This window comes from Phascolarctos cinereus, unplaced genomic scaffold (genome assembly GCF_003287225.1).
Source record: "Phascolarctos cinereus isolate Bilbo 61053 unplaced genomic scaffold, phaCin_HiC Scaffold_2;HRSCAF=192, whole genome shotgun sequence".
In the NCBI taxonomy this organism is placed as follows: domain Eukaryota; kingdom Metazoa; phylum Chordata; class Mammalia; order Diprotodontia; family Phascolarctidae; genus Phascolarctos; species Phascolarctos cinereus.
The window spans coordinates 306,562,944-306,587,810 of NW_027555625.1; the positions used below are offsets into that span (position 1 = coordinate 306,562,944).

Below are 24,867 nucleotides of genomic sequence, written 5' to 3' on the forward strand. Positions count from 1 at the left end.
AGCTCCCTACCATCTCCCATATCAAATACAAAATCCTCTGTTTGGATTTCAAAGTCCTTCGTGACCCCTTGCTACTTTTCTAGGCTTCTTATGCCTTATTTGCCTTCAAGTACTCTACCATCTACTGAAACTGGACTTCTTTCTGTCCTTCATGTAAGACACTACTCCCTTCCCCTCCACTCCTCACATTTTCACTGGCTATCACCTATACCTCAAATGCTTTCCCTCCTCACCTCTACCTTCTAATTTTAAGACTTCCTTCATATCTCAGCTAAACTCTTTACCCTCTTCAAAAACACTTTTCTGATTCTCTTAGTGTCTTCCCTCTGAGATTACCTCTAATTTAACCTGTGCAGTTGTTTGTACATAGGTGTTTGCAATTTGTTTTCCCCTTTAGAATATTAACTCCTTGAAGGCAGGTGCTGTTACTCATTTCTTTGTATCTTCAGCACTTATCATAATGTCTGACACGCACACAGTGAGTGCTTAATAAAAGCTTATTTACTGACTGACAAACTGACATTTATTGAAAAGAAGAGTTACATGATAAAACCTGAACTTTTGGAAAGTAACATTGTTAGACATTTTGAAGAAAGTCTGGAATTGGGACAGACTTAATGCAGGGAAATCAAATAGGAGACTATTGTAATAGTCCAGGTGAGAGGAGGTTGGGAGCTGAATGAGGATGAAGGTGTGTGACTGTAGTGGAAGGGATACATCTGAGAGATATTGCAGAGATAGAAAGGAGATTTGGCAAATGATTGATATGTACTGTGAATAAGAGTGAAGAATTAAGTTTGGCACCAAGATTGTGAACCTAAGTGACCTGAAGGATGGATAGTGGTGCCCTTCACCAGAATGTCGAAGTTCAAAACAGTGGTAGATTTGATGGGGGGTGATAATAAGTTCTGTTTTGGATATATTGGGTTTGAGATGCCTACAGAAGATCCAGTTTAAAATACTCTGCAGTGACTTCATATATTTCAATAGTGACTTCATGATGTGTGCATGGAGCTCAGAAGAGACAAACAAAGAGATTAGACCTGGTTATATAGATCTGAGAATCGTTCACATAGATATAATAATTGAATGCATGTGAAAGAACAAAATTTAAAAGAAAGAGTAGAGACAGAAAAAAAGATGTAGGACAGAAGTTTGGCATATACCCACAATTAGGGGACATGATATGGATAATGAATCATAAAAAAAAAATGAGGATTGGTTGAATACATAGAAGGAGAACCAGGAGAGAACAATATCATAAGAACCCAGAGAGGAAAGAGTATCCAAGAGGAGGAAGTGATCAACCATGTCAAGTGCTGCAGAGATCAAAGTGGATAGGGATGAGGCCTTTTGGCCATTAGATTTGTTGATTATGAAATCCTTGCTAACCTTCAAGAGAGTGAATCCTGTTGAGTGACAAGTCAGAAACTAACTTGCAGGGGGTTAAAAAAGAGAGTGAGAATAGAGGAAGTGTATACAGAGTATAAACCATTGTTTAAAGGAATTTGGTTGAGAAAGAAAGGAAAGAGAAAGGACAAAATTTATCAAGGATGGTAGGATCTAGGGAAGTATTTTGTTTGTTTTTAAAGATGATGGAAACATACAAGATCCTGTCATGTATCTTGAAAAAGTGGCATTTTCATTACGATTCCCTATTCTCTATGGCTTACTAGCTAGAATAATATTAGCAACAATGATACAATAACTCCATTAATTCTCTATGTTTACATAGTACTTTAGAGTTTGTAAGGAGGGACACTGTAGTATAGTGGAAAGAGTGCTGGATGTGATATTAGGAGAGAGAGTGAGAGAGTTGCAAATGACTTAACTTCTCTAAGGTTGTATTTCTTTTAATATAAAATTCATGTAATAAAAATTTCACTACTTACCTCACAGGTTCAGTGAAAAGAATGCAGTTGATAATTCCTAAAATACTATAGAAATGAAGTCATTACTGTAATAAAGCACTTCTATTATCTCCACTTTTACAACTACTTATGAAGATTAGACAGTGAAAATTTAATTATATCCATCTTACAGATGAGGAGAGCGAGGCTCAGAGATGCAAAATGACCTACCCAAGGTCACACCAATAGTGGAAGAGCTTGGACTAAAATCAAGGTTATTTTTCCATTGAACTAGGCTGTGGAATGAGAAGTACTCTTTGAGTCACAGTCATAGGCTTTTAAGCTAAAGTAGACTATAGAGATTATTTACCTTATGTCCCCATTTTTGCATATAATAAACCTTAATTTAAAAAAAAAAGTTCAAAGAGGAGATATTACTTGTTCCAGGAAATGATAGAGCTGGGATTCAAACCCAGACTTCCTGACTTTAACTCCAGTGCATCTCCTCAGCTACATCATATTGCTTCCTAATAGGCTCTATTGACACTAGAAGACTAAAGTGTGACTATGGGCTATGGACTCAGCATTTTCTGGTCTGGGGACAAATTTTGTTCATCTCCTCCATGCTCTCTGATCTTTCAGGCACTCCAAATCCCAAAGCACTTGGACTAAGGAATTTAAACAGTCTTAGGATTTAAACTGAGAAGCCAATATAAGATTTGGGGGCTGCACATGGTGCATCAGATCATCCAGTATATGTACAGATGAATCTTTCTTATTATTATATTAGAAAAGAAGCTGTATCCAAAGCTTATGGAACATGTCCTCAAAATTCCTGTCTGCTCCCTGTTCTCTGCCCTTCTACTTCTCAGCCTCTTAGTTTAGGGGAAACAACCTTTGAAGTCAAGGTCAGACTGGATCTTGGAGCTGTGTCACCTGTGCAAAGACAAAATCATCTAAACCAGAGGTGTCAAACGTATAACCCATGGGTGACATGTGACTTACAACATGCCTAAGTGCAGCCAGAATGATTAAATGTAGTTCCTATCTGATTTGAATGTGTTGATGAATTAATATAAAAGAAACATAAACACACAAGGTTTTCTAAGTCAATATGTAGCTCACAGGATCCTTATGTATGTTTTAATGGTCCCTATTTTTCTTTACATTTGATACCACTTTTAAAAAAAAGATTTTTTATAAGAAAAAATCCATAGAAAAATCTTGGAATCATAGAATTTTCTAGCTGGAAGGAGCCATGGAATGATAAAGATCATGTAATCCAATATCAACATATTATACATGAAGAAACTGATGTAGTGGTATCCATATAGAATAATGAGGTAGAAGTAAAAAGAGTTGTGAATTTCATGTAAAGTCAGAGCAAGAACAGACCTGCATCTATAGAATGCCATAACTGGAAAGGACCTTAGAATGTAGGAAAATTAATTTTAACTTGGGCAAAAACATAGTGAAACAAATGTGGATAGACAGTTGATCTCAGAGCCTGGAGTAACATTATAACTGACAACACACTGGCTATTTGACACTCAGGAAGTCAGTGTCTCAGTGTCCAAGCAACTCTGTAAGACAGAGACATATACATAAAAAGTTCTGACCTGGAAAAGTAGAGAAGATTTCCCTGCCCCACAGTTCCATTGGATATTATATAATTCTACCCCCATAATTTTATGAATGAGGAAACTGAAGACCAGAAAGATGAAGTCAGGCAGAGATTTGGAGGAAGAATCAGCACCAGGAAAAAAAAAAGAAAGCTGGTTTTGAATCAATCTCTTAATTTCTGTTTGACCTTGGGTAACTCATTTCATATTTGTTGGCCTCAGTTTCCTGATTTGTAAAAGGGGGAAGATGGAGTTCCTCTAGTTCCTCACAACTTTGAATAAATGAACAGGATCCAAGTCTACTGGATCCCAGTAGGTTATATTTTTTTTAGCAAGTCAAGGACTTTCATGGATTAGTATTATTCTAGTATCTTCAGATATTTTTAATCAGAAAGTCAGGAAACTTTTTGCTTTAGGGAGCAAGTCTTTTGGCATTTTCAATGAAATTAGAAAACAGCTGCTCACCTCCACCCTCTGGCATGGGCGAAAACAACATTTATCATACATATCAAACTGCTTGATATATATATATATATATATATATATATATATATATATATATAATAAGGATTTGAAGAGAAGAAGAATTGGAATTAGGAAAAGAGGAAGAGAAGGAGGAAGAAGAAAAGGAAAAACAAATGAAATTTTTGGCCTCTAAACATTTTCTCTTCCAACTTCACACTAAATATTTTGTGTTTCTACAAAAATTCTATCTCATATATGTCTGGCTCCCTTTTTCACAGCTCATTAGGAATACTTGTCTGTTAGAACATTCCTGATGAATAAGGAATCTTTGGAGATTTTTTGTTATGGTTCTCCAAACCTATCTTCACAGAAGTGGTAAGGTTGAATGATGTCAAGTGAAAATTAACTTAAATTCGGAAAGGCTGAAGTTCTATTTGAAACTTGTGAACATCAAGGCTTCTACTTCTCCGCTCCCCTCCCCTCCCTTGTCCTCCTCTCCTCCTTTTCTATTTCCTTCCCTCCTGTCTTCCTGTCCTATCCCCTTTTGTTCTTTTCCTCTCTCTGTCTCTTATCTTTCTCCTTTTGGCCTGCCCACACTTCTCTGTGTCTTTTTCAAACATCAGTTTGAATAAGGAATGTAAATTCAGTTCCTGTGGGAACGTACGTGTGTGTGTGTGTGTGTGTGTGTGTGTGTGTGTGTGTGTGTGATGTTGGGAGTGGGGGGAGGAGAGAGAGAGAAGGAGGACAATTGCTCTGCAGTATTTGGTTCCCTCCTGTCTCAGGCATCTGGAATGAAGCCCATCCTGAGACTGGTCAGGAAAGCAGACAAGCTGGGAGGAAGCAGTATTGAGACCCAACTTGCCTTTAGCTTCCTTGATTCTGTTTCTCAGTTGCTTCAAACCTATTTCAAGTACAGCAAATCTCCTATCCCACTAGGGCTGTTGCTGCCTAGCTCTGTCCAGGGTGAGGAGGAAGGGAAAGAGAAAAAGAGAAAGAGAGCATGGAGAGACTGAGAAAGAGAGGACAGAGAGAGATAGAGAAAAACAGCCAGACTCAGGGCTAGGTAATTGTATCCATGGTGGATCCATGGAGCAGAGGTTTGTGTGTAGGACTGTAATCTCCATTTGATCTCATAAGACGAGGACAAAATTACTCATGAATTCACTGAGTACATGAATTCACTGAGTACCGGTGCTAAGTGAAGCCTGGAGTGTGGGTGGGGGGGAAGGCAGTTCCCCTTTTGGTTAGCTCAAAATGTTCAATCTAGGACTTGAGGCTGTGGAGCTGTCCACTGTCCTGAAAAGCTCTGCTTACTGGACAAACCCAAATTTGTCCAAGGCACCCTGAACTCTGGGAATCCATCTGATGAACTCTCTCTGTGTCTGTCTGTCTCTGTCTGTCTGTCTGTCTATCCTTTATAGAGAGGGTAGATTGCTTGCCACCCCACCCCCCTTTTTGTTGAATAGAAGCTTGCAGGATGCCGCTGTCTTCTGAACTTAATACTAATGAAAGGCTCTTCATCCAGTGCTTTGGCCTTCTGTTTAGTCCAATACTTCCAGCTATCCTCGTCCTGCTACCAGTTACTCTTGTGATATACTGACCAAGAAGAGAGATGCAGTCTGCTAACCTGCTAGTGACAATCGCTAGTCTCCATCAGTCATCGAGACTGCTGTTCTTATTCCTGCTCTCATCCCTGTTCGTGGTCTTAAACGAATATCCCAAACCCGTTTGCCTTCCTCTCTACCACCCTTCGTTGGTTTTGGAAGGCGTTTTCATTCTCCTTGGTCCTTCCTTCCTCCTTTTTTGGGACCCTCGGCATCACTCTTTCCGGTCTTCATTTCTTCTAGCCGGGTCCCTCAACTCTCCACCTCTCATCTCTTCCAAGTCTGCCTCCCCAGACATTTTCTACATTGCTCTCTCCTCTTCCCCACCAGGTGACTGGGTTTTGGCGACTCCGATTTTATCAGTTAAAATTGAAGAAAAACATTTTATTTTTCTCCTGGCCTCCTGTTCTCTGGGCGAAGCCCCTACAGCCGCACTGCCTAGCCGCATTTCCTGGGTTTCCTGTCTCCAGCAGAAGTCAGAGTACGCTGCTCTACGTGCACTACCCTCCCCACTCATCACCACCAGCCACTCACACACCCACACACACCCACACACACACACACACACACACACCACCTCTCTCCATCCATCCTCCCGAAGGGCTCCTTTTCCTGAGGTCCCCAGAGAACTTTGCCGGCTCCTCCCCTTCACTTCTGTGCCCCATGTCCATATTAAGAGACGTGCTGAACTCTCGCACGCCTAGACACACTCAGCAATAGAACGCTTCACTTCATACACACAGGAACACATATAGAGTCATCAAACCACACATCTATAACATTCAGCAACCCCATAATCAGCTTCATCCACAGATTTGCAGTCACATGCATCCATATTCATGTTTCTTGCGTCTCACATCGAAACGTATATGATCCCTTGTGAGGGGAGACAGAACTACACAGACACACTTTAGTAATCCCATGCTCCGCTTCTCGCACACTAGGACACATACATAGACGTGGGCACACTCTGTCTAGCATCCATGTGAGCTACCCCTTCTATGGAAGGCACAGAGGTGCACAACCACATTCCCTGTCGGCAACAACACGTTTAGCACAAGCAAACACCGAGCAACGTATGTCTAGTATCTTGTGCCCAGCCCAGAGATGCACCCCCCCAACCCCAATACACACACACTCATACACATGCTCACACACGGAAGCATCTTCCCCAGGCGCAGGCGAGCGCGGGCACACACACACACACACACACACACACACACACACACACACACACGAACACATACACATACACGGACACGCACACGCACACGCACACACTCTTCTGGGACCCACCCTTTCCCCTTTCCCGCATGGCTTCTCCCCAGTTCTTCGGCAGCCATCCCTCCTCCGCTTGGCCTCGCTCCCCTCCTCCTCTTTCTAATGATGCACAAAACCCTCCTTAGAATAAAGTCCCCTAGCTGGGCTCCTCCTCCCTCTCCGCCTCCCATTCGTTTCCGCCCGTCGCCGTTTAAGTCCCTCCTCCCCCCGCGTAGCCCAGCCTCCGCGGCTCCCCACCCGGAGAACGCGTCTCCTTTGGACCTGCCCCTCTCCATTCTCGGCCCGCCGCGCTCCTGTGCCCACGGCTGCGGGCTGCGAGCTGCGAGCTGCGAGCTGCGAGCTGCGAGCTGCGATCTACGGGTGGATCGGCTAGAGGCAAACCAGGGAATCAGAGTGGGAGCAAGACAGCTAGTGAGAGAGAGCGGGAGGGTAACAGGAAGACTGACAGACCTGGGGACCCGGGAAAGACTGTGCTGAGCCAGGCTGTGCAGCCTCCCTAGATGCCGGCCATCTGGATCACGGAAGGGGACTTGAAAGCTGAGTATGAAAAGGATTGCTAGCATCCAGGTATCCCTACCCCTGCAGTCGCAGCACGGCCCCCAGTATGCGCGCCGGACACACGTCTCTTCTAAGTTCCCCCCGAGCCGAATAAAAGCCACCCTCGTACAGCTCCCGGCCCGTGAGGGACATTGAGATCAGGTAAGGCGGAAGCCGCGCCAGGGGGATTTGGAGTGGCTATCTCGGCCCCCGACCGCATTGGAGGTGTAGGGGGAAGAATCACTATCGTGGCTCTCCTTTCAGTTCTCCCCTTGGGTCGCCTTCCCTCTCTCCGTCCGCTGTTCCAAGGCCCCCGCTGGCTGGTCGAGCTGTGAAGAAGCTCCAACCTACCGGGGTCTCCTCATAGCCTCGGGGAGTAAGGAGTTAAATGCAGCTTTGAGAAAGTGTGTAAGGAGGGTGGGGGCCAAAGAGGGGAGACTAGAGGTCCTGTAACCTACTTAAGGTCTGGAGATGTGTGCTGTGTGTTAGTGTGTGGTGAATTTGCGTGCGTTGAATGTCTGGGCTGTGCGTTTGTGTCGTGTGTTCGTGTGTGATGTGTGGTTGTGTTTTGTGTTATGTGTTGTGTGTTTGTATGTATTGTGTGCTGCCTGTGCTGTGTGTGTATGTGACTGCTTTTAATTTGCGTCTACACGCATAGGGATTTGGACCGTAGGATCACGTAGCCATCAAGAACGCTTTGTGGACGCCCTTTGGGGGCTTAGGGGATTTGGGGGTGTAGCGAGGAGGAGCGCAAACTCTCCTTTTAATCCTAATGTGGATACGAACAAGGAAAAAATATCTCAGATGAATCTGGTGCCCTCTGCACTTAACACACCATTTGATTTGGTCTAGGGACAGAGGAGCTGGGGAGAAAAATGAGCTGCTGTCACTTTAAATCCCATACTGGGCTGAATGCTTTGGACCCTGATGGGAATTCAGAGAAACTGGGTAGGGTAGAAAGGATGAGGCTGGAAAGACATGGGTGCGGGTAGGGCTCCCAGTCTGGGACTTGTCCAGTCTACAGATAAGAGGTTCCTCCTTCTGGGGCAGGAATAACAGCAGGGTCACCTGTCTTGGCTTGGGAGAGGATGCAGGCCAAGTTTTCTAGGGTTCCTCTTGGGGAGGCGGAGTCACCCCTCTCCCCAATTACTTTCACTGAGGGGATTCTGACAGGTTTTTTAAATTGGGCAGCCCGTGGAAAGGGATGAAGGTGGGGAGTGTTCCTTTAAGCTGGACTCCTTTGGAGGTCTAGACTCAAGGTTTCAATTTACTCTGTGCACTCCCCCCACCCCATCCCCAAAGGGATACAGGGCTAAAAGGAGGCATGTGTATGAACAGAAACAGAATCCTTTCCCTCTTTCCTCATCTGAGGGTCTCTGTAGGAAGTTAGGGAGCTGTATGTGGAAGATCAGGGGACGGTTTTATTTTTTGATGCTGAAGAAGACAGGCTTTAGCGGATAAGAGGCTGAGGATAGTTGGGTGGAGGAGGCCTGAGCTTGTTGATAATTGACTCCATTGCTCTGGATTTCTTAATTCGCTATAAGATTACTGAGAAGGGCATTGAGGCCACTTGGAGGTTTTTTAGAACATTGTCCACCTACTTCAAACTCTGGGCCCAGCCCTTGCCTGCTTCTTTCTACCTACCTACTCAGGGTCTGGAGCTCAGTAAGTCTCTTGACCACTGAATAGCTATTGGCATAGCCTTGAGGGCTGCCTAAGGATTCCATTCCTGGTTTTCTGCCACTCAGCAGAAAAGGTGCCCACACTGGGTTTTATGACTCTTTGCATGTCTTCCAGACTCAGCAGCTGTTACTCCACCAATGTAGGATGATAACATAATAGGAATAAGAGTTAGAAGGGACTTAGAGATCATTGAGCCCAGTCCCTCATCTTTTAGATGAGGAAACTAAGGTCCAGAACAGAAGTTACTTTGCCCAAGGTCACACAGGTAATAAATGACAGAGCAAGGATTCAAACCTAAGCCTTCTGACTCCAAATCTAGTGGCCTATCCATTATGACACACTGGGAGGCTTTGGACAAAACAGTTGCACAAATACAGTAACAATCTATGGGAAGTGAGTAAGGGGCAGCCATGGCTCTAGCTACCCACTGTTTGGGGAGGAAAATTCCCTGAGCTTGCTTGGGATTGATGCCTTTCTCCACCTTTCTTCAGTGAGAGTTAAAAGGGAACATGTGTTTGCAGAAGTCTGCCCTAGCATGCGTGGGTGCCTGTGTTACATGCAGGCACATGCAAACAGCAGAAGTCTGCTCGCTAGAGACCAAGCCTCCCACCTCAGAAACCCCTCATATGGTCTGGAGGAAATGTGTCACTTGCTCTAAGAAGCCTATTTCAAAGAGCAGTTCCAGAACATTAGGGTAAAAGGGAGGTGAGAAAATGATGTTATTAGATGAAAGTGTTTGAGATTTTTCATTTCTAGGTGCTTGATTATTTAGACACTTTAAGGCACCCTCCCTGTCCTTGATTCAAGCCATTTTTCCAATGAAGCGTTTCTACTGAGCTCTCAAACTTCTTATTGCAAAGACCTATTAAGTGTGACTACTCCAATTAGAACACTTGTTCCCAGAGGGATTACACCCTCATCTTATGCATGTTCATAAACATACACATGCATAGTCTTAAGATCCTCAAAGACTCATGCTCACATTCACATGATTCAAACATGGCCACTAATAGAGGCACATAAAACATATTCAATATGCACAGACTCAAGTGGTCATGTATACACACATATAAACATGCTAATACATATACACACTTTACTATTACTCACAATTCACATATTCATATATACATACATAATCACACATGTATATACAATACCTTGAGACAATTCTCTCCCACCAAAAACACAATCCATACCTACCCTAGAAAGGTTGACTAGAAGTACAGCAAGCCCTCTGTACAACTTCACCCTGGGCTATTAATTCCAGAAGGCAATATTTGTTTATGTGATAGATAGATCTATAAAGATATAGATATGTAAATGGTTGTATGTTTCCAAGCAAACCTATCTCCCCCATTAGTCAGGGACTTTCCCAAAAGCTTGTATACAAGTGAACATAGAAGCATATATCCTTGCCATTTTAGTGTCTTGACAATTTGAGACAACTCCTCCCTCCTCCCAAAAAACAAATAAGTATTTTCCATCAGCAAGGACTCACATATTCTGCCTTTTTCCTTATTAGAAAGGCAAGTCTCTAGCCTGGGGGCAGGGGGAGGGGGGAACTAATTATGAAGAGTCTTTGGGGGATTTGTAGGATAGAGATGGCATCTCGTTTTCAAGGAAGGTCCATTCCTCTTGGAGAAAGATGCTAGGAAACCTTCCTGGGGGAAGGGTGATGTGTGTGTGTAGGGGTGTCTGTGTGCCTTCTGCCAATAGAACCTCTTAAGATTTTTTTTTTTTTTTTAGGATTGAGGGTGCTTTGGCTCCCAGAAGGGGGAGCTCTGACTCCACTTGAACCACTAAGGGAAATACCAGCTAGGATTCAGCTGTTGGGACCCTGCTGAGTTTAGACAGGCTGGTCCTGGCTGGAATAGGTTTAGGGCAGTACCATCAGAACCCAATGAGCTTCTCTCTTTTGCTATCATCTATAATTATCCTCTAGAATTTGAGGTAAAGACCAAAGAGACAAAGGATTTACCTTCAAAAGGGACCTCAAGCACACAAGGGTTTTTGTTTGTTGTTTTATTTTTGGTTGTGGTTTTTCTCAATTCCTGGGAGTTAGGGAGTCTGGTAAAGTGGCGAGAGGATTGAACTAGGAGTCAAAAGACTTGAGTGTGAGTCCTGATTCTTCTATTTATTTTCGTGAGGTCATTGTTAACTTATGTTCCCTGCAGGCACCTTTATTTTTTTCATTCTGTAAAATAATTGAGTTAAATTAATTCCCTTCAAGTTCTGAAATTCTATGTCTAAGGTAACTCCCATCTTTATGCTATTAGACTCTTTCTGGTTCTCACATTTTTTGTTCTGTATTCTAAAGACCCCTTCCAGTTCTAATATTTTATGCTGTAACATTTCCTCCAGCTCTGACATTCAAATTCAAAAGGTCCCTCCAGGTTCTGAAATTTAATATTCTAAAGTTTCTTCCATCTTGGACATCCTTTGTATAAGGTAGCTTTCATTTCTAACATTCCATGTTCTAAGGGTCCTTCTGGTTCTAATATTGGATGTTCTAAGGTTCCTTCCAGCTCAGACAGTCTATAATTCTATAACTACATTGGAAACAAGATCATAGATTTAGAACTGAAAACCTCATTAGAGAAGGGAGCAATAAGAAAACTCAGAGGTATATTGCTCTTTCCTGAGTATAAATCTAGCCTACACTGTTGACTTTCTTCTTTTGACAATTGCCATGCCATTACTTGATGACAAACTACTATTGCTTTAATATTGTCCCTTGTATGCCATTATTGCATGATAATATATGTACGTACATATATACATATATATATATATGATTCTACACAGATTTGGAGAAATGCAAAGATTATGGATCCACTATATATTGTTAAAAGAAAGTTAAGAATATCTGGGGGGGGATACCATTAATGCTGTGATTATAATATGGAAAAATCAGAATCAGAGAATCTTAGAATTGGGAGAAACATTCTAGTCCAACCTTGCAACCAATGTGTAACTCCTTATAGAGAATCTCTGAAATATAGTAATATAGTCTCTGATTGAACACTCCCAATCGTAATAAAGCATAAAACAAAAGAGCTAAGAAAGTATTTTGTTTCAATTTTGGAAGACTCTAATTATTAGAAAGTTCTTTTTATTGACCTAACATTTTGCTCTGTGATTTCTATTCATTGGTCCTAGTTCTGCCCTCTGGAGCCACCTAGAGTAAATTTGCTTTATTTTCTAAAAGATTCCATAAAATTATAATTTCTATAAGATCCTTGAAGAAAGCTCTATGATCTTCTTCATCTTTACCTGCCTCCCCCTCTCCCATATATTATTCTTCATGTTAAATTTTTCAATTTCTTTAATATTTCATATGACTGGTTTTCAATACCTTTCAACACTGTGGCCTTCTTCTGGGTGATTCTGTGTTTGTCAATGTTATTCTCAAAGTATAGTTTCCAGAGCTGAGCTCCGTACACCGGATTGTTATAATCACTATCCTTACCATGCTTTCTCCAAATCCATGTTATGATGACCTCATCAGAGGCCTCATCCTCACCAGCATGATGATTTCTGATGACCATCATCCAGGATGATGGTTTTTGTGCTTCACCCACCTACATTCTTATGACCACTGAAAGAAGTGACTGATTATGCTTCTAAATAGGAGAAAACTCTAAGTTAGTGAGAACCAAGGCTTCTTAAGAGATCCTCTTGACCCCAAAGCAAAAGGGATATAATTGCAAGTTTAGCAGCAAATTTCCCTGCCAGAATCGCATCATATTAGTCTTTTTCCCCCTGCCACCCTGAAGAGTTATTCTAATGTTTTACTTTTAGAAGGATCTAGCACCAAGTTCCTTAATATTAATATTTCTAGAAATACACAATTCTTTTAAACAAGTTTATTGATATATTTTGTCTTTATATCACCTGCATTTTCCACTGTTTCTCACCAACCTCTCTCTGAGAAAGTATATACACACACACACACACACACACACACACACACACACATTAGACAAAAAAGAAGGAAGAAAAAAATCCACAAAGTTAACATATCAGTGCAGTATTCAACATCCATGAGGTCCTTTCTGCAAATGAGCAGGAGGAGACATCTTCTCATATCTCTTCTTAGAGGCCAAACAGTCATTATAATTTCACAGAATTCAGTTTTGGTTGTTTTGTTCTTGTTATTTTTTCAGGTTATATTTTTGTAGTTATTATATATATTGTTTTCCTGATTCTGTTCACTTCACTTTTCATCAGTTAATTTAAGTTATTCCATGCTTCTCTTTATTCGTCATGGGTATCATTGCCTATGTTCATGCACCACAATTGATTTAGCCATTCCCTGTTGATGGACATCTATTTTGTTTCCAGTTCTTTGCTACCATAAAAAAAAATGGTGCTTTGAATATTTTGATGTATGGGAGGCCTTTCCTTTTATCATCAACTTCTCTGGGGTATATGACTAGCAGTGGGATTTCTGTATCAAAGGTTATGGAACATTTTAGTCACATTCTTTGAAAATCTAGGGATATTAAACTCTAAACCAATAAGAAGAATTTAGAGAAGTGAAGGGAGACAACTGGAGATGGTAAATTGCAAAGGCAGAGAAGATAGAGGTTGGGGAATATAATCTGGAAATATAACATTAGAGATAGATTTTTTAAAACAAGAGATTTTCTCACACCTGGGGGAAGGAAAAACATACATACATACATACATATATACATACATACACACATACACATATGAGAATGTATAATATTTATTACCTTATTCATCCACTGAGAGATAGACAGGGATAAATGTTGGGAATTTTATTTCTCCTTGTTATAGGTGGGGGAAAAGAAACACAGTGATAATTGTTTACACAGAAAATCCATTGCACATCTAATATTAGAACCTTGGTTTCCTGACCTCTCTTTATTCTATCCTATAATTAAAAAAAAAAACTAACCTGCTTAAATTCCACCTATATATTCAAGTAGGAAGCTCTGGAGACCACAACCATTATGTGAGCACTGATGACGTATTTGCATGGACTAAGGCAATTCACTTTGTCATTTCTAATACCCCTGACATTGTAGGTATTAAATCAGGTTGTTATTGGGGGGGTAGTTGCATTGCTATGTTTGAGGTTGATGAAGAGGGATCTGAGGTTAATCCAGAAGGCTCACAGAAGTATTCATATTAGAAGATGAAAACCCTCCTGGTTGCTAAGCTGTGGTTTCTCTCTAGAGAGTGAGATCTTATCTAACAGTGTTCTAAAATGATAGGATTTAGAAATCATCTAGTTTCACCCCTTCCTGGCAGCCCTCTAAGCTGTGATGCAAATGTTTCTTCTGTATTTTACCTTGGACAAGTTGTTTTCCCTCTATAAACATGTTTGTTGTACAGGTAATTTTCAAACTTTTTGATCTCAAGATCTTTTACAATCTTTACGATAATTGAGGATCCCCCCAAAGAGATTTTGCTTATGTAGGTTATATCAATTGATATTTACCATACCAGAAATTCAAAATCCTAGTATTATGAAAGTAAAGGATTTCTTCCCCAGAAGGGTCTCAGGGACCCACAGGGTTCCTCCCAAACACACTTTGAGATTGCTGTTCTGTACTATATCAAGGCCTAGAGGGTCACTGTCACTGAAGGTGACAATCAGTATGGATATCTATTAGAACCCTTTTGAAATAGCTCAGACAAGCATTCTTATTGACTTTAAAGAGGATAGTGAATTCTCAGTGTAAGAATATTGAACTAAGAATCATGATATACGTATTGGACTTACAGCTTAGAAACCTTGGTAAGTCATTTCTCTTCTCCCAGGTTCAGTTTCTTCCTTTGTCAAGTGGGGATAATAATAAATTAATTGCCTACTTCAGATATGTAGAATTTTGAATTGGGAAGGACCTCAGAAATTTCATTATTTATTTGTTTTACTATAATCAGAGGAACAGTACAGTTGATGGTGCAGGTAGGAAGTTAAAAATTGCTGTCAATAACCTTAAGAAAGACAGCAAAGTCTTTTCTACTCTAAGGTTTAATTTTCTGTAGTAGATAAAATCAAGGAGAGTCAGAACCTCTGGGTTGCTGTTTGTATAGGCTACATCATTACACTATGGTTGTAGAGTATAGAATATTTTGAGTGGAGATTTAGGGGAGAGTATTGAAGTTTTGGAGTTATCATGTCCATGGATGCCATTTCCTGTGTGTCTCTGTATGCCCTTATAGTTGTGTGTATCTCTAGGAAGCCAAGTGCCAGGTTGTGCTGAGCTGCTTTAGGTATGAAGCACTGAGAATGCCATAGAATTTAGGTACTAATGAAGCTGTATACCAAGGTTTACGGCAGCCGTGTTCTTGTCCACATGTAAATCCTTCTCTATTCTTTTGGGCATGACTCTCAGAAGTCTTCAGACCCTGTTTCATGTTATCTGTGGGTTCTTAACCTTTTTTTATGTTATGGACCCCTTTGGCAGTGTGGAGAAGCCAGAAGACCCTTTCTCAGAATGGTTTTAAATACATAAAATAAAATACATAGGATTACTAGTAAAATATACATACATTACACACATATACAATTATCTCTTCATTTCTATATATCTGTCTAAGTTCATAGATCCCAGGTTAAAAATGCCTGATTTAGTTTAGGGACCTTATTTTATAGAGACAGAACCTGAAGCCCAGAGAAGGGATGTCTTTTGTGTGAGGGCAACACAGCTAGCTAATTATGGTCCTGGGGTTAGAATACAGGCCTCCTTATGCCAAGTTCAGTGCTTTATCCACTCTACAACAACTTCCTCACTGTTGTGAAAAATAGATGGGAAAGGACTTTGCAGGGGGAAGGAGTGAAGTAGGGGAGATGCATAAATGTAAGAGGTTAAATGTGAAATGACAGAGTTGTATTTTTAGGGGGAATGCTAAAAATTGAAAATTGTTGAAAAATTTATAGGGAAAAAAAGGAGTTAGGAAAAGCACCATGGTGTGGAGGACAGTCAGTGTAATATTGCAGAAAGTACAATGAATTTGGAGCCAAAAGATTTGATTGAAATCACAATTTTTTGCTCACTATGTGAATTGAGAAAAGCTACTTTTTTCTCTCTGGGCCTCATTTTGCTCATCTACAAAATGAATTTGGACTAGAAAATCCTTAATATCCCTTCCCGTTCTAAATTCTATGATCTCATATGCTATAGTTGCCACTGTAAGGGTTAGGTCATGAAAGAGTGAAAGCTTCTACTAAAGAAAGGGATAAGGATTGATTTCAGTAGTAAGATGAATATTACTAGCGGTGTCTTGTTATTGTCCTGAGGACAGGCCAACTCCATGATGCAATCCAGGGCAGTTTGTAGCATGCCATCTCTGAGAAAGCTGTTTAGGTATCTATAGATCCTCTGAGCTACTAGGGGGCAAAGGAGAAAATTAAAGACAAAAATGAGGCTAAAGAGAATTTAAATTAATTATTTTCATCTGAGAGGAAAGGAGAAATTTTCTCTCAAGGGAACTTTCTTTTGGAGACTGTAAGTGGCCGTAAGGAGAATACATTGAGTGAGGATATTTCGTAAGAAAGTGAAGGGCAGTAAATTATGGGACCTGGATGGTATCCATTTGAGGAGTCAGGAGGGAATAAAACACAAAGCAGTGGAGGTCCAGATGAGCGTATAAAATATCTACTTGTGAACAGTGCCAGTTTTCAAAGAGCAGGGGGCTGTCTCCCCAGTGCCCTGCTTTGTATGAAGACACAGGAGTGATCCTGGGAACCATAGAGAGACTATCTCCCCCAGGGCTGCAGAGGTAGATTCATATGGCAATTAACAAGATCTAGATGCCACTTTTCTGTGTAAGCTGCAAAGGTCAGAGCAGCAGGACTCCCTGCAAATAGCAGGTCTGAGCAGTTCAAACCCTTCACAAGGGTTAAGCCAACCACAGCCCTAAGAGTTTCCCAGGACATAATTTATTTGGATTTTCAGAAGCTTTGTTGATGAGCCTGTGGAAATCCCTATGAGGAATGATGGTTCATGAAGGTTCATGGGAGCAATGGCATTATAGATGAGAAGTTGATTTTGCCATAAAAAGACGAGCATAGCCAGTTTGTGATTTCTTCTCTGAAGAAAACTAATTAGAATCAGAACCATTATAGGCAATCTATCTTCAGACTTGAGCCCTAGGTATTACCAGCTTGGAGGAAGAACATCTCATGAATCAGTAGAAGCCAGGGGTGGTTGTAGGTTTGCAAAAGCAGGAGAAGTCTCAGCAAAATTGCCAAGGACTGCAAGGTCCTGTGACAGAAACATCGACCTTAAGTAAGTACAAGGCATTTTAACGTGGTGGGGAGGATATCCTAAATTTCTCATAGAGGTTGATGGTCTCTGGGTTTATAGGAGCCTCAGAGGAAAAAGACCTACAAGGAGCCTTGGATGGCACTATAAAAAATGTCTGCCCAATGCACAGGAGCCGTTAAAAAAGAAAATGGGTACTTGTGTATGTTTAAGAGAGTTTGGGAAAGATAGGAAATAGATTAATCTTTCGAGTGTGTAATAATGTGATCCTGGTACTTCCAGTATATACATGGTTACTACCTTTGAACCTAGCATTATAAAAGAGATAAAATACCCATGGCAAAAGAGAAAGGGCATAAATGACCAGAGGTGGATAAGAGCTGGATGACATCATAAAGAATTGTATTTTGAATGCATATAAACAGGATGGAGTCATGCAGAGACTAGTTAGTGGAACTTTGAACATAATACCCAGGGTGAAAAATGAATAACCCACTTTTTTTTTGGTCAGCCCTCTTTCTATTCTTGATAGTGGGGCCAGAGTAGTTATTTTTCTGTATGGTCATGTTTGAGGGGTACCTAGGAAACTGTCCAATAGTTCCAAACTGATGTTCCTATGATCTTTGGCATTGGTGATTGAATCTCCATCATTAAAGCTCAATAGAATTTTCAAGCTGGGAGAAAGTTTAGAGAATATCTCTCAGAATTACCTTATTTTACAGATTAATAAACAGAAGACCTAAAAAATGTTAAGGTCACACAGGGAGTAAATAGCAGAGTCAGAATTTGGACCCAATTCTTTCAATTCCAAAATCAGTGTTCTTTCAATTATAATTAACCCATTCCTTTGGATTAAGGTCATAAAATTTAGAAATAGAAGAGAACTTACACATCTTCTATTATAACCCCTTTATTATTACAGATATGGAAACTTATAGCTCAGATGATTTTCTAGCCCAAGGTCCCACAGGTGGTAAACAATAGACTTGGGAATCATGCCTAAGTCCTCTGTCTCCAAATACATTTTTACTTCATAATGGCATGCTGAGAGCCATTCCTTTGGACTCCATGTAGTACTTTTAAAAATTCCAATCCTTCTCCCACCTCCCTCACCCTCAGGATTGGAAGCACATCTAAATCCTTAATGCAATAGGGTAATTCTGTTTATCAGAAGCTGTAAAGAAGAGGTGCTTCACAAAACCAGGGGATACTTAGGAACTGAGAGGGAAGCTTGACAAGAGGGAAAAGGGCACTGAAGGGGACACTGCTGTGGTTAATTAGAAAACCTCCCCACTTTTACAAGGTACTATTTGACAGAACCAAGTAATATGAGAAGTAATGTTCTTTTCTGCTTGTGTGCCTGGAATACTGGTGCAGAGAAGTGGAAAAATGGCAAATTTAGGAGCACTTGAAGCTACTGATTCAGTGTGCTTTCTGATCCTATCTCCAGAGATTCGGGCATTTTCTAGTAGTTAATTCTCTAAAATGCTCCTTAGAGTGAACTATTTTTTGTCAGACTATCCTTAATGAGTCTTTTTTTTTGGGGGGGGCAAGGTTGGAGATGGAGGAGGAACAATGATGTAGAATAAAACAGTGGTTCTCAACCTTTTTGATCTCAAGACTCCTTTACACTATTAAAAAGTTATTGAGAATTCCCCCTACACACACACCCAGAGCTTTTGTTTATATAGATTATGTCTAACGTTTTTTACCATATTGAAAATTAAAATATCTTAGTATTATTATAAAAAAAATCCGACTTCACAGACCCCCTGAAAAAGTCCCAGGGACTCTCAGGGTTCCCAGATCACATTTTAAGAACAACTGGAACAGAACATAAATTTGAACAAAGGTTTAAGGACAGTAGATGATCTCTATCACTTGAGGTAGAGCCACAAAAATTGAAGTGAAATATGGCAGGGTTATTCCTGGGGTGTGTGTGTGTGTGTGTGTGTGTGTGTGTGTGTGTGTGTGTGTGTGTGTGTGTGTGTGTGTTTCCCTCGTAAGTCTTTTTTTCCCTCGAGGCTAAACACTCACCCTTTTTGGATGGCCCCCCTAAGTTCCTGAATTTTCCAGTACTCCCCTAATTCTCAAGCATGGGAGCCATATTTTCTGTAGCAATAGCTCTGTTACTGCAAATTATAGACCAGCTTTATGTTCTTCTGAGCTAAGCTTGGAGTCCTTAATCCCATTTCCAGCCTTAACATGAGCAGTCTACTTATATGGGAAAGTAGTTCATCTTCATGGGAGAAGGAGCCAGGTATTACAATGGAACCTTTGAAAGGACATCTCTATTTTTTACTTTGTCTTTTGCTGTTATTGTTGCTGTTGTCCTACTGGTGAAACATGAATAACTCACATTCCTGACACTGTCTACCTAATGACTTCAAAGCCTCCTAAAATAGTCCATGAGTTTCACAAGGTCTTGCTGGGGAATCTCAGGTTAGCATATATGTTCACACTTTGATGACAGGGATGAAGTCTTTTGGTCACAGGATGACACGATGTAAGGTTTCAGGCTAGAGCCAAGAACTTCCAGATCTCAGGTTTTCACTCAAACCACTAGTCAGCGTTCCTTGGAGGCTGATTAGGAAAGTGCTTGGTAAAGCCATTCTGAGTTGTAGTAAGTGGTACATCGAGGGAAGGGGCCTCAATGAGCTCAGAGAGTAGAAATCCCAGGATATCTTACAAAAGAAGTGGTATAGAGAGAAGACACAAAATGTTGTAGGGACAGGTCAGGAGGGGCAGGGTGTTATCAGCAGTTTGAAGGTTAGGCTTCTTTGGGAGAACATGTATAAGATCTTGGTTCAAAAGCTGAGAAAAGAACATAAAGACTTCTCAGTTCAAAATATTTTTATCTGATTATATCTGAATTCAGTTGACTGGGGGAAAATAATTCCTCAGTGACTACAAGAAGGATGGTCCTCAGGGGAGTATTTCTTATAAGAAAGAGAGTATAAGAAAAGGTAGTCACATGTTCCTTTCCCTCAAGAACCTTACAATCAAATTTCAAATTTAGGACTCAAAATCAAGGAAGAGTTAAATAGGATCACATGTTTAGATATGGTAGGATCCTTAAAAATCATTTAATCCAAGTTCTGTATTTCACATATGAAGAAATAGTCCCAGAGAAGATAAATGACATGCACAGTGAGAAACAAGTGATATGTACCATATAGCACTTTAATGTTCACCATCTGTGCTCATATTATGATCCCATGAGTTAGATAGTGCAAGTATGTTTACTTCCGTTTTACTGATGGGTAAATTAATGCTCACAAAATTGTAACCAATGTCACATAAGTTGTAAATATACTACTTTCAATTTATGGTTCTTCAAGTTTCTATTACTTTATTCGTGTGGTTACTATCTTTATACATGCAGGTAAGTTCCCTCCCTTTGCCTTAGTAGATTATTTCATGAGTTGTTGTGGATGGGGAAAAAATGTCACCTGAGAGTGAGTACTTGGGTGATGAGTCTCTACAAAACTAATTTAGATTGGTCCATCAAATTCAAGCATAAAATCTGTTGGCAGACCCATATATCAAAGCCTCTCTAGTTTGGTAGAACCTGTCAGCTTGTTTTTTTGATGACTTAGCCATTGAGAAGGTGTGGTCACTTGCAGGCTACCTTGAGGTATCAAAGAAGAGTTTTAGTGGAGGTTCTTTTGATACTGGGAAATAAAAAATAAGACTATTATGTGGAGGTACATTAGGAAACATAACACTAAAGAGTCAAAACATGTTATATTATCACAATGATGGTTGTTGTGGTTATGGTGTTGATTGCAGGAAAGAGCTCTTGGGATATCTTTGGGATTTTTGTTGTCAGGTTGTGCCCATAGTAAATAACACTACCTGAAACAGCAATTCCCAGATAAGATTTCATTACCCTACAAGGGTAAAGGGGCAGACTTAATTATCTCAATAGCTGTTATAAAATTCTCAAAAAATTCTCAAAAGAAAATAAAATTAAATTCATCTTCATTAAAACTCCTCACAAAAACAAATATGTGCCACTTACAGTGCTTATAGGAAACAACTATTTATCTAGTGTCTGTCTCTGCTCTACCAAGCATTAAATGAATTACAAAGAAGTATAAGACACAGTCTTTGCCCACTAAAAGCTAATAATACAGTGAGTCCACTATCTACAGCACCGGAAATGCTGTGTTAAATACCAAGAGGAAGCTAGATGGTACAGTGGTTAAAGTATAGACTTAGAGTCAGGAAGACCTGAGTTCAAATCCTGGATCAGATGCTTACTAGTTGTGTGATACTAAGCAAGTCACTTAACCTCTGTTTGCCTCAATGTAAAATGTTAACAATAATAGCAGCTACCTCTCAGGTTTTGTGAGGATCAGATAAGACAATATTTGTAAAGTACTTTGTAAACATTTAGAAGCTCTGTGAATGCTTGCTATTATCCTTATTATTGCCAATGGAGTGTGACATTAAGTTGCCACGGGAACTCAGAGGTCAAAGAAATCACTGGTCTTCCTGAAGAGGTGGCTTTGAGCTAGGCATTGAAAGATAGGGAAGGATTGGCAAGTCAGAAAGAAAGGAGATGGTCATTTTGAGTGTGTATGTGTCAAGAGAGGAGGCCAATTAGTAGCAGAAACAAAGGTGTAACATTAATAATAAGTACAAAAGCTTGCAGTGTTCAAATGACTATGGAGAGGTTGATCCACTGAGTAACAGGTCCCTGCTGTGGGACAGTCATTTGTAATGTCTAAAGTCTGAACTCTGATACCTGGTAATGTGTGTGTGTGTGTGTGTGTGTGTGTGTGTGTGTGTGTGTGTGTGGTACAGATGACATTTTTTCCTACTCAGGAAAATGGGTTTATTCTTGTTATCATACTTTCCCTACTACTTTTTGGCTAATGGCACCATTTGGAAGATAGTACAGCAGTAGCAAGGTAAAACAAAAAGAGTACAGGATTTTTAATCAGGAGACTTGGGTTTGAAGCTCAGTTCCATTACTATTTAGCCCTAGATAAGGTCACATGCATATATATATACATACATATATATATATATATATATATATATATATATATATATATATATATATATATATATATATATATATATATATATATATATATATATATCTGTGTGTGTGTGTATAAACACATGTTGTATGTATGTACATATGGAAAGGGATAAAAATCAATTCTGCTTGGAAGATGTAATGATCTACCAAGAGAAACCCTAGAGAGTTATAAATCAGAGCGATAAATCATTGACTTAGAGATTGAAATGGTGGACCAAATAATTCAGAGGGTCCCTAACTATAAAGGAGAGTCTCCTTATGGATGAAAATGCATAGTGCATTGAAAAGACCAGGTGACAGAGACTTCATTTTGAGTAGGAAGGAAGGATACAAGCATTTATTAAGCATTTAATATGTTCCAGATACTACACTATGTGATACACACACATGCACACACATACATTCACACCCATTATATATACTATGCACACTTATATAGATATAGATATAGATATGTATCTAGATAGCATGCATGTATGTATAATTTATATGTATATAGATAAATATGTATGTATAATTTAATCCTCACAACAACTTTGGGAGGTAGGTGCTATTAATAGCCACTTTATAACAATAGAGAAAATTGAAGCAGATAATGGCTAAGTGATTTGCCCAGGGTCACACACATAATTAGTGTGTGAAACTGGATTTGAACTCATATCTTCCTTATTCCAGGCCCTATCTCCTGTGCCACCTAGATCTCTCTGCCTACTTGGCGTGACTCTCAATAACTGTGTTACCTTGAGTAAATCCCTTCCATTCTTTGGGTCACAGTTTTCTATGCCAAGAGACTACAAGTTCTAGATAACCTCAAAGTTCTCTTTCAGCTGTAAAGGTTTGTAAATGGTCAAACTGGTACAACAGACCAACTGACATCCCTGTAAAGTGTAGTCTATGGCTGTCAAGGTTTGGACTATTGCTAAGTTGTGAACAGAGGGTAGAAAGCATTGGTATAAATGTAAATTTGTTCAATAGGAAAATTAATGTTTTCTGTTCATTGTAAAGGCGAATTTGAAGATTGTATCTTTGTTGAAGAGACACTTTCTTGGGAATAAGGGTTTCTGTGTATCAGTTATCGGCTAAGGTTAATATCCACAGCAGGGAAGAGCAATTAGCAGATATGTGAATTGTGTTCTTGCATACATTTCTATTCTCAAAGCTAATGATTTGTTTAATTAAAATTTAATGCCTTCAAAAAGGTGCTATCACATGACAATATGTGATGAGCCTGCTGTGAATGTAAAATGTGGCAAAACCAAATATACCTTTGAACAGGGAAGATTATATCTAAATCCTAAGGTCTGGTAACCAAAATAGGAATTTGTCTTCAGGGAAAGGGATCTGAGAAACTCATTCACACTTTAGATCATAGAATTTCAAAGACACAAGGGCCTCTGTGTGAATGAGTACTTAGTGTGTGTGTGTGTGTGTGTGTGTGTGTGAGAGAGAGAGAGAGAGAGAGAGAGAGAGAGAGAGAGAGAGAGAGAGAGAGAGAGAATCTGTGTGGGGACTAGTATGTAATTGTGGGTAAGTATGAGTTCTTACGCTGAGTTCACATATGACTTTGGATAATTGTGTTTGTGTGTCTGTATGTGTATGTGGGTGTAATGAGTGGATATTTACAGATTAGTGGAGACTGTAGATCAGCTTTACTTTGTAATTGTAAGCATGAGTATATAAGTATGTGTACATGAATGTATATTGTGTAAACGTACATGTGTTTATATCCAACAAATATTCAACAAACATGCATTCAGTGCCTACTATGGACAAAAAATGTGCTAGGGGAAAGGGAAGGATTATTAAAAAAAAGAGTTCATCTCAGCCTTCAAGAACCCATTATATTCTGCTATATGCATGCAATACATGTATGCACACATATATTGCAATAATAATGGCATATGTTTCTATAACTCTTTGCAGTTTACAGAGAGCCTTCTGTGAGGTAAGTAGTGCAGGTATTATTATTCCCATTTCACAGATAAAGAAACTGAAGGTACAAAACAGGAAAAGACTTAGGGTCAAAGAGAACCAGAAGCAGATCTCAAAACCATGTCTTCTGAGTCCAAAGCCTATGCTGATTTTTATGGTGCCATGAAAAATATGTCATCTCCCAAATTAGGCAATTGTTCACAGAGAAAAAGTGCAGAGAAAGTCTATTTGGACAGGAACAAATCCATTTTCATGACTGGAGAACACTCATAGATGGGACTACCATCTGAGCCTTGGTGTAATGGTGAGACCACTGTCAGAAGACTTTGGTCTAAATGCTGACTTTTCATTGGAGCATGGCTCTTTTGGTCTCAGTTTCCTCATCTGTAAAATAAGGGAGTTGAACTGGCTGATCTCCAGAGTCTATTTTGGTTGTAAATTTTATGATTTCATAACCTGAGAAAGTTATTATCAGCAGGTTGCAAATTTAGACAATTTTTTAAGATCCCTCCTTGTTCTCAATCTGGGATTTTAGGATTGTATCACTTGCGCCCTCTGGTGGTGGTCACATAAAAATGTAAAGGAAGG

General features: G+C 40.0%; 1 protein-coding gene across 1 annotated transcript in view; it reads left to right on the top strand.

The window, feature by feature from the left end:
• Positions 1–7,056: 7,056 nt before the first annotated feature.
• Positions 7,057–24,867, top strand: part of BRINP1 (BMP/retinoic acid inducible neural specific 1) — a 180,207-nt gene continuing 162,396 nt past the window's right edge. Inside the window, exon 1 of the mRNA XM_020990601.2 lies at positions 7,057–7,521. The gene's annotated coding sequence lies outside the window, so the exon portion shown is untranslated. The remainder of the gene's footprint in view (positions 7,522–24,867) is intronic.